The sequence below is a fragment of the Gossypium raimondii genome, chromosome 7 (genome assembly GCF_025698545.1).
Source record: "Gossypium raimondii isolate GPD5lz chromosome 7, ASM2569854v1, whole genome shotgun sequence".
NCBI classification, from domain to species: domain Eukaryota; kingdom Viridiplantae; phylum Streptophyta; class Magnoliopsida; order Malvales; family Malvaceae; genus Gossypium; species Gossypium raimondii.
In genome coordinates, this window is record NC_068571.1 from 31,223,156 (window position 1) to 31,234,138 (window position 10,983).

The following is a 10,983-nucleotide window of genomic DNA, read 5'->3' on the forward strand; positions in this document are numbered from 1 at the left end:
CATTTCCAAATGTTTCTCATTTCTCCAACTTTATCATTTCTATTCATTTATATTCATCTGATTCAACATGCAATTCATTTCTGGTTTTAACGAGCTAGCGAATGGACTGATTGGACATATGCGATTAGGGCTTAAATGATTTATAATTAAGTTCCAACTTTTCACCCATTAATTATAAACTCATTTAGTCACGAAGTCATTCCACTATAGTATTGTGACTGAGCTCCCCTAATGGCATATCATTACGTAATCAACTCGATCAATGCTCGTCTAATGACCTTGTCGCAAGTGTGCTACCCTCATAGGATATCCTTAATCTATTTGGGATACGTCCATTCTCCCAATATGATTTTATTTTATCTCATGGTAACCGTTACATATTCCTTCATGAAAAGTCAATTACTATCAAATAGTAATAATGTCATTTCACCCACCCACATCTACCACAAACCCATCCCCCAATTTTATTTTTGAATATTTCCCCCCAATTTATTTTCCCCCTAAAGTTTTACTCCTTAAATCCCCAATTTATCATAGGTTTCATCTTCCCTAGGTATCTAGGGAATTTAGTTCATAATATGGAATGAAAACATCTCAAAGTTAGGATAACAACAAGACATAAAGAAACTTAATAAAATTTCGAAGGAAATTAAATGGAGATCTTCAATCTTAAAGGAGATCCGCTTCGGAGTTGATTCCGATAGCATTCTTCGAGTCTTTTCATCAATCTTCTCTGAGTGCTCGCTTAGGTCTTCTTCTAATTGGTATTTATAGAATTTAGAATGCTCAAAAAGCCTAAAAATTGGGTTTTTTCCACATATTTAGGAAGCATGGTACGATTTCGACATGGGCTGGCACATGGGCGTGTGGCCAGCTCGTGTGGAAATGCCCAGGTCGTGTTTGGCTCAATTTGTCCGATTCTGGCTCGTTTTTCTCCCAAATGCTCTCCTAAGTATAGAAACATGAATTTAAAGGATTAGGAGCATCAAATTCACTAATTTACATAATTAATCATCCAAAAATGCATTAAGAATGGGATAAAAATATGTTACTTTTACAGCTTATCAAATATCCCCACACTTAAGCGTTTGCTTGTCCTCAAGCAAAATCCTCAACTCACAATTAAATTAATCTTTCTCAACTTATAATTCTCATCAATAATGTTTCGACATAATTTACAAATAATCAAACATTGATAATTCAACTAAAAGAGCACTAAAGATTCAAACAATCCAAGTCGAACATTTTTAATGCATGAAAATATAGGTAATTCTCCTTATCGAAGTAATTACCTTTAATTCAAAATCGACAAGAATCGACATCTTCACTAAAGATTCACTCAGATCACTCAAAGTGTTTAAGGTTCAAGAATAAGCACTCAATAGTCAAACATGAAAAGTCATTACCATAGGTTTGCATGAAAATCAAATCTCCACCACTATAAAATGATATGATACACAAATCAAAAGGTCTTTAAGAGGTTGTAATGGGGCTTAGGTTAAAGGTGTGGAGAAAGGCCAAAAAAGATGGTTAAAATCGAGATCGAATTGATACCTTACCAAACTAAAAAAAAAAATGTCAAATTAAAAACAAGTGCATAAATCAAGAACTATTCAAGAATAATAAAATGAGCTTCTTCTCAAAATATGAATTTAACTGTTCAAACTCAATCATAAAACTAAAATAATAATATATATGTGTTTTTTTCGATTTTTTTCTTCTTTTTTTTATTTTTTTACAATAAGAAATAATTCAACAAATTAAACAAAGGAGCATAGTTAGGTAACTAACCAAATCAAATCTCGACAACAAGGGAGACAATAAAATAGGAAAAATTCTCAACAAAAAAAAAGAGTTATGGGTTAACATTAATTGGTAAATCAACAAATGGTGTGTTAGGCTCAACGGGGTTCACTAAGAGTTAATTATGTAGGTAGGCTTTTTATGGGATAAGTAGGTTAAAACCTAACTGCCTTTATCATCTCAGTATATCAAATCAAAAGGTGTGGTGTCGACATGTATAATCGACGCAAGTTCTAGAATAACAAATCAAATTGACACATTCATAACCAATAATAAAATAAGCAAGAAAAATGTATGCTCTAAAGGCTCAAAATCTCACAAAAAATTATGGTTTTTGATGTCAAACTTGTAAATTTAAAACTTCAAGATAATACCTCAATTCAGGGAAACAACCTAAAATTTTTAATTCTGAAAATAAACTTATCATGTTTGATTCTCTCATGTCTTAAAGTTTAAAACAACCAATGCACAAATATCTATGAATTTAATCCAAAACACATCAATAAAAATAAAAATTGATAAAAATTCATTTTAATAAAAGTATGAGAAAATTACTTAAATATAAGACATAATTCAGATATTTTCTAATAATTATATAAATAACCTTCCCACACTTAAGATGTACATTGTCCTCAATGTACAAACATAGATAATCCCAGTATAAACAAAATATCATAAGAGAGGGAGAAAACTGAAACTGCCTTGAATATTGGATGAAATTGCCAGAATGGTGAAAAGTAGAATTGTAGACAAATCTAGATGTAGTGCATGATTCTGAGCAAATTAATAGGAAAATAAACACAAATAGTGAATATTAAGGGTATAACTCGATTAGAAACAACCATAAAATATAATTTTAAAATAATAATTAAAATAAGTTTAAGAAAATAAATAAATAAATAAAGCAACTAAAAAATTAAAAAGAAAGATAAATAAAAAACGAAAAAACCTCAACGATACTAATAAACTTAAAGGTAATTGTAATAATAATAGTAAAAAGAAATAATAAAAATAATAGAAAAATTAAAATAAATTTAAAATCTAAGTATTAGAATAATAAATAAAAAATTAGGAAAATAAAAATAAATAATATAAAAAATAATAATAAAATAAAATAAAAGGGGTAGCTTGGTTGGGGAAGAAGAAAAAGACAAATTAAAAAATGAATTTTAAGGTTTGGGCCACATGGCCGTGTGGAGTATTTTCAGCCCGTGTGCAATTAAAAATTAACCCAGTTTTTACATGGCCATGGACACACCCGTGTGTCAAGGCCGTGTGCTACACACGACCATGTGTCAGGCCATATGCGTTTTCCTTCACTTTTCCCATGCCCATGTGAGATCCCACACGCCCGTATGGCTTGATCGTGTCTCTCACACAGTCGTGTCTTCTGCCCGTGTAACTCTCTAACTTTGAAAAAATTAGCTCCATGTTTCACACGACCTAGGACTTGCCCGTGTGTCCAGGCCATGTGGGTGACATGGCCTGTCTCCAGGCTGTGTGTGTCATTTTAGGCCGTATAACCGTTGAATTTTTGAAAATTTAAGTCCCAGTATCCACACGGCCAAGGACACGTCCGTGTGTCCAGGCTGTGTGGGTCAAAAATACTTTTTTTTTGAAAATTAATTAGTTTTAAAAATAACATAAAATAAAATTAAAAGAATTAGCAGTGTTATCACTTGGGTTGCTTCCCAATAAGCGCTTATTTAAAGTCTAAGCTCGACTTACCTCACATTTGCATGGTCACGGTGGTTCATGAAGTCGAAACTCCTCTTTCTCATTATCAATTCTATTATCAACATAAGATTTAAGTCGAGTACTATTTACCTTAAATGTGCCAAATTCAGAATGAGTTACCTCGACTGTACCATATGGGAAGACATTCAGTACCGTATAGGGATTTGATTCGTTTGCACCAAGCTCTGATGTGGCAATTTGAGGATTCGTTTTATCTAGAAGTACCTTGTCTGCAACCTTAAATTGTTTCGTTCCATCCACATGCTTATCATAGTGTCTCCTTGACTCTTCATTGTGTTTTTTCGGTTTCTCCTTAACATGTGTTTGCCATTCATCTAGTTCATCGATTTGCAACATTCGTTCATAATAAGTCATTTTGTTTCTGTCTCATAGATTGGAACGTGGCTCCATCATGTTTTTCCGGGGGGTTTCCTACAAAGAAGTTTGAGCCACATGGTTACTCATATTAACGAACCTGTAAAATAATCTCAATCATTAGATATCTTAACAGAATCACGAGCTTGAAGAGTAATCGTTTCGTCACCTATACAAAGTACTAACTCACCTGTACCAACATCAATAATAGTTCTAGCAGTTGCTAAAAAGGGTCTTCCTAAAATTAAATGTATTTCATTACCCTCATCCATGTCTAAAACAAAAAAATCAACTGGGAATATGAATTTATCAATTTTTACAGGAACATATTCAATAATACCCCTAGGAAATCTAGTGGTTTTATTTGTTAATTGAATACTCATCCTAGTTTGTTTGGGTTTCCCAAAACCTAATTGTTTAAACATTTTATAGGGCATGACATTAATACTCTCCCCTAAATCAGCCAAATAATTATTAATATTCAAACTACCAATTAAATAGGGAATAGTAAAACTCTTTGGATCTTTCAATTTGTTGGGTAGTTTATTTTGCAAAATGGCTGAGCAAACTACATTAAGCTCCATATACGATGAATCATCTAACTTCCTCTTGTTCACCAAAAGCTCCTTTAAAAATTTAACGAAATTGGGCATCTGCGAAATAGCTTCAATAAACGGTAAGTTAATATGTAATTTTTTTTCAAAAGTTTAAGAAATTTACCAAATTGTTCATTTGTGTGGTTTTTTTTTTGTCGCATTCGAATATGGAACTTGAGGTTTATATTCTTTACCAACCGATTTTTTCTTATTCCAACTTACCTCAACCTTATCGTTACTTACAACACTTCTTTGCTTTGGTTCTGGTTCAGATTCAACTAACCCTTCTTCATCTCACACTATAATTGCATGAAGTTGCTTCCTTGGTTAGTTTCGGTATTGCTAGGCAAACTACCTTGTGGTCGTTCTGAAATTAGTTTAGCAAGTTGATCGATTTGATTCTCGAATCCTTGAATTGACGCTTGCTAATTTTTAAGTGCTGCTTCAGTGTTTTGAAAATGAGTTTCTGACACCGAGATAAACTTCGTCAACATCTCCTCAAGATTTGACTTTTTCTTTTGCTGGTAAGGTTATTGTTGGAAGCCTGGAGGGGGTTGTGCTCTTTGATTTCCTTGACTACCCCAAGAAAAAGTGGGATGGTTCCTCCAACCTGCATTATAGGTGTTACTGTAATGATTATTTTGAGGCCTAGAATTATTACCCAAATAGTTGATTTGTTCGTTCTCTGTGCTAGGACTGTAGGGTAAATATTCTGGATTGTTCATTCCTCCTCCATTCGTATCGCACTGCATCACCGGATGTACCTGCATAGAAACACATAAACCATCAATTTTCTTATTTAAAAGTTCTACCTGATTCGATAACATGGTGACCTCATCTAAGTTAAAAACATCAGCTACTTTCATTGGCTTCATCCTCATAACTTGCCACTGATAATTAGTCAGTGTCATCTCCTTTATAAATTCAAAAGCCGCTTCAGGAGTTTTATTGTTCAGAGTACCACCGGCTGCTGCATCAATCAATTGCCTAGTTGAGGGATTCAAATCGTTGTTGAAGGTTTGAACTTGTAGCCATAAAGGTAACCCATGGTGAAGGCACCTTCTCAATAAATCCTTATACCTCTCCCATGCATCATGTAACGCCCCTAACCTGTATCCGTCGTCGGATTAGGGTTACGAGGCATTACCTAACACAACACAGTCTAACATAGTCATTTATCACAATTCATGTCTACTAATCATATCTCATATACAAACCATACTTCTCTTCCGTGCAAACCAATTTTACAATACAATTCATACACTAAAATTTAACCAATTCATAACCATCCTACTATTCAAATTTCGAACCAACTAACATACATCGAATCATTTTACATTATAACAAAACATATCCACCAACTAAATTATTACTCAAGCTGAATCTTATAACCAAACATTATCATGCATATATACCTCGAAACATACTTCCCAAAAGAGCTTATGACATGACTGAATATACATAAAAATTAGTATCTCTAACAAGCCATTTCGCATGGCAACTTATATACAATTCAAAATTTGCCATAGTCTATACATGCCATATGTCATAATATCAAGCTTTCAAAATACCAAAATGGCGATTGATAGTGTGACAATAATCCTTGACGATCCCTGAGCTCGAGCTAGCTTTATATATCTATAATACAATGGAAGGATGCACAAAGTAAGCTTTGGAAGCTTAGTAAGCCATAAGCAAATAAATCATCTCAATGATATTTATAATTCAATTCAACTAGGTCGAATTTAAATAAATCTCAAACACATATACATTTAACTGTCTCATATAAATTCATATTATCCCATTAAGTACTAAAATTACCTTATTATTTCATTAAAATATAAACTTCACACATACCTGAACCATTTAGCTCAAATTCACATTCGAAATTGTTAAGAACACACGGAAATCATATAAAGCTCGTACAATGCCATATCTCGGATATGGTCTTACATGTTAATGCATATCGATGCCACTGTCCTAGACAGGGTTTTATACGAATCATATATGATGCCAATGTCTCAGACATGGTCTTACACGAAATCACACCTCGGAAGTCATAATATCATGACATCAGTATCCTATACATTTCCTAAGATTCATTCGGAGCTTTTGACTTCGTAATTAAATCAATTCATGCACGAAACTAGTCATCAAATGTTCATAACAATTCGAAAATATATAAAACATATACCTTTGAATTCAAAAACATTTATTTACTTATGAACTTACCTCGTAAGGAAACGAACAGATCGGATCAACTACTCGTCAACTTTTGATTTCCCCCGATCTAAATTTGATTTCTTTCTTTCTTGATCTATATGAATTCAAATTTAACTCATTTAATCACCTATTCATTCAATTTCATCCAACAATACCTATTTGAACATTTTTTCACTTTAGCCCCTAAAGTTTCACATTTATTTAATTTAGTCCCTATTTCACAAATACACAAAATTCACACAATTCAATATAACCCAAGCTTACCTGAATTACTATAGTGCCCCTAACAGCCAAAAACTTTCATTTATTTCACATTTCAACCACTCAAGTTGCATATTTCACAATTTAATCCCTTTTTGACATTTTTTGTCAAAAATCACTTTACAAAACATATTAATCTATCAACAATTATTCATTTTCCATCATCAACATTCAAAAACATCAAGCTATCATCAATGGCAACTCACAAATTCATCAACCAATTCAAAAATTAGGGCATGGGCTAGCTAGAACACGAAGCAGCGATCTCAAAAACGTAAAAAATTATCAAAAATCGAGCTCAAATCGTACCTTAATCAAGCTATGTGTATGTTGAACCCTAAGTGTTCATCAATGGTGTCTTTCTTCTTCAATATTTGGCCAATGAAGAAAAGATGGACACAATTTTAGCTTTGGTTTTATTTATTTTATCATTAATTTACTTATTTACTATTTTACCATTAAAAACATTAGTAATTACACCAAATGCCACTCCACTGTCATCCACTAACTCACAAATGGCCTATTTACCACTTAAGGACCTTTACTTTAATTTTCTATAGCAATTAGACACATTTAGCTTATAGAACACAACTTTTACGCTTTACGCTATTTAGTCCTTTTTATCGAATTAAGCATTGAAACAGTAAAATTTCTTTACGAAACTTTCACACATATATAATCACATGTTTTAAATACCAAAAATAATATTAAAATAATTTTTTAACCTCAGATTTGTGGTTATGAAACCACTATTCTGATTAAACTAAAACCGGGCTATTACACATCATATAGGGTCTCTAAGTCGATTTGCACGAAGGAAGAGATATCATTCCTAAACTTAGTTGTCTTAGCTAGTGGGAAGTACTTCAGCAGGAATTTCTTGGTCATTAGATCCCATGTAGTGATAGAACCTCGTGGTAAAGAATTCAACAATTGCTTAGCTTTGTTCCTCAACAAGAAGTGAATAACCACATGTGAATGGCGTCGTCAGAAACACCATTTATCTTAAAAGTATCACAAACTTCCAGAAAATTAGCCAAATGAGTATTTGGATCTTCGTCTTGTAAACCATCGAACTGAAAAAATTGTTGTACCATCTGAATAGTTTTCGGCTTTAGTTCGAAATTATTTGCAGCAATTGTGGGTCTTACAATACTCAACTCAACCCCAGTTAGAGTGGGCATGGCATAATCGTACATAGTACGAAGAGCAAGATTTGGATTTGCAGGATTCGCAGCAACTGCAGGAGGTAGCTAATTATTCTGATTATCACCCATCTCCACAGTAATAATAATAACGTCCTTTTGCTCTTCCACTATACTCTGTCGACTCTGCCTTGCTTCTCTAGGATTTCTACTAGTTATACTTTCAATCTCACTGTCAAATAATAATGGTCCCGACGGGTTTCTTCTAGTCATAAACTAAAGGAACCTACCAGAAGCAAATAAAGGAAAACAAAAATTAGAATGAATAATAATAATAATAATAATAATAATGTAATAAAAATAAAAAATGGCTAAATTAATAAAAATCGAGTGTTCGTAATATTTTAGTCCCCGGCAACGACGCCAAAAACTTGATGGTCACTAAACTAATTTTAATTATGACAAAGGCAAGCGCACCTATCGAACAATAGTATAGTTATAGAAAGTAGGGAATATCGTATCCATGAGGACTAAAAGTACTAGTAATTACCGTTTTTCTATTATTTAGCTGACAAATTGGAGTGATTATTTTTAATCCAAAATTACTAAACTAATCTAACTAAGAACGCAATAGAGAATGAAATAAGAAAATAATCGAAAACAACCAATGAAAAAGATAATACCTAAGAAAGAATCCACCTAGACTTCACCTATTATTCTGAATCTAAATTAAATGATTTATTCACTTGTGTCTTGATCCGTAGAAATTCCTAAATTATGTTAATATCTCTTTCGAGAGTAAGATCAACTGACTCTAGGCTGATTAATTGAAATCACTTTCTAACTAAAATCCCAAGAATATTAAAACACAAAATAAACATACATAATTGAGAACAAGAATCAAGTATTTAACGCTTAAAAATAAAAATTAAATAATAAGATTTATCATAGGTTTCATCTTCCCTACGTATCTAGAGAATTTAGTTTATAATCTGGAATGAAACATCTCAAAGTTAGGATAACAACAAGACATAGAGAAATTCAATAAAACTTCAAAGGAAATTAAATGGAAATCTTCAATCTTGAAGGAGATCCGCTTCTGAGTTGATTCCAATAGCGTTCTTCGAGTTTTTTCTTCAATCTTCTCTAAGTGGCCCCTTAGGTCTTCTTCTAATTGGTATTTATAGACTTTAGAAGGCTCAGAAAGCCTAAAACTTGGGTTTTTCTACGTAATTGGGAAGCAGGGTGCGATATCGACACGGGCTGGCACATGGGCATGTGGCCAACCCGTGTGATGGGCATGCAGTCAGCCCGTGTGGAAATGCCCAGGCTGTATGGATCTCGGAAATAGCTCTATTTGTCCGATTTTGGCTCGTTTTTTGCTCCTTTCGCTCCCAAATGCTCTCCTAAGTATAGAAACATGAATTTAAAGGATTAGAAGCATCAAATTCACTAATTTACATAATTAATCATCCAAAAAGGAATTAAGAATGAGATTAAAATATGTTACTTTTACAGCTTATCAAAACTACTTTTAACGTCACGAATATGTGAACCAAAATCCAAATAGTTTTCTTCTCTGAACTTCAACACTAATCGTAAGATTGACTTAAATGTAAGGAATGTTCCTTTACTCATTGATGTGTAACACTCCTAACTCATATCCATCGCCGAAATAGGGTTATGGAGCATTACTAGAGTTTACAGATTAAATTAACAGATATTTCATATCATTTTACATTCACATCAGAAACCAATCAGAATCAAACATATCGTTTCTTATACGAGCCCTCAAGGCTCAATATATGCATTAGAAAGAAGTTGAGACTAAATCGAGTACTCAAAGAGTTTTTCAGAAAATATTGAAAATTTTCAAAGTTGCAGGGGACACACTGCCGTGTGGCCAGGGCGTGTGACTCACACGGTTAGGAGACACGGTAGTGTCTCAGGCTGTGTGGGCATTCAAAATAGGGACATACGACCATGTTCATCCCGTGTCCGTACCCATTTAACTCTCTGACTTGGGTCACATGGCCAAGTCACACGCCCTTGTGCTAGGCGGTGTGGGCATACTGACTTGTATTCTTAACAAATACAGGGTACACACGGCCATGTCACTTGGCCGTGTGTCACACACGGCTAAAACACACGCTCGTGTCTCTACCCGTGTGGAAGAAAATAGACCATTTTTCAAGCCACATTCCTAACCCAAATTGTTACCAACCTAGCCTCAACAATTCACACATAGACAAGTCATAACAAGGCATTCAAATCAAACTAAATCCAAGTCTTTAAGATGCTTCATCATCACATACAACCAATATGTTCTTAGGCACCTCAAATGACAACTTATAAGCATGTCAACCAAATGTCCAAACTTACCTATTTAATCCATCTAACAAATCTACTAAAGTTCACCATAAATTTAAATACATACAAACATTTATCATTCATACCAACATCACAAATATGCCTCATTCTCAAACCAAAATAGATAAGTTGGTTTTATAAACAAAATATAATTCATAACATTAACACAAGCCACACTTTGATCCATTCCATACAAAAGCCTATACATGCCATATAAACCGTATTGAACGTTTCAAAAACTACCGAAATAAGCTGGATAGTGTGACTTGAGTGTTGATCCAATCGTCTAACCTTCCAAAAATCTACAAGGATATTAAACAACTCAAATAAGCTTAATGAAGCTTAGTAAGTTCGACGGGGTAAATAAAAATCTTACCAAACTAGCTATAATAAACCAAATAATAATATCATTCTCGATAATTCCCTGTCAATCACATCTTTAATCGATAAATATATTTGTTTACAAATTGTTA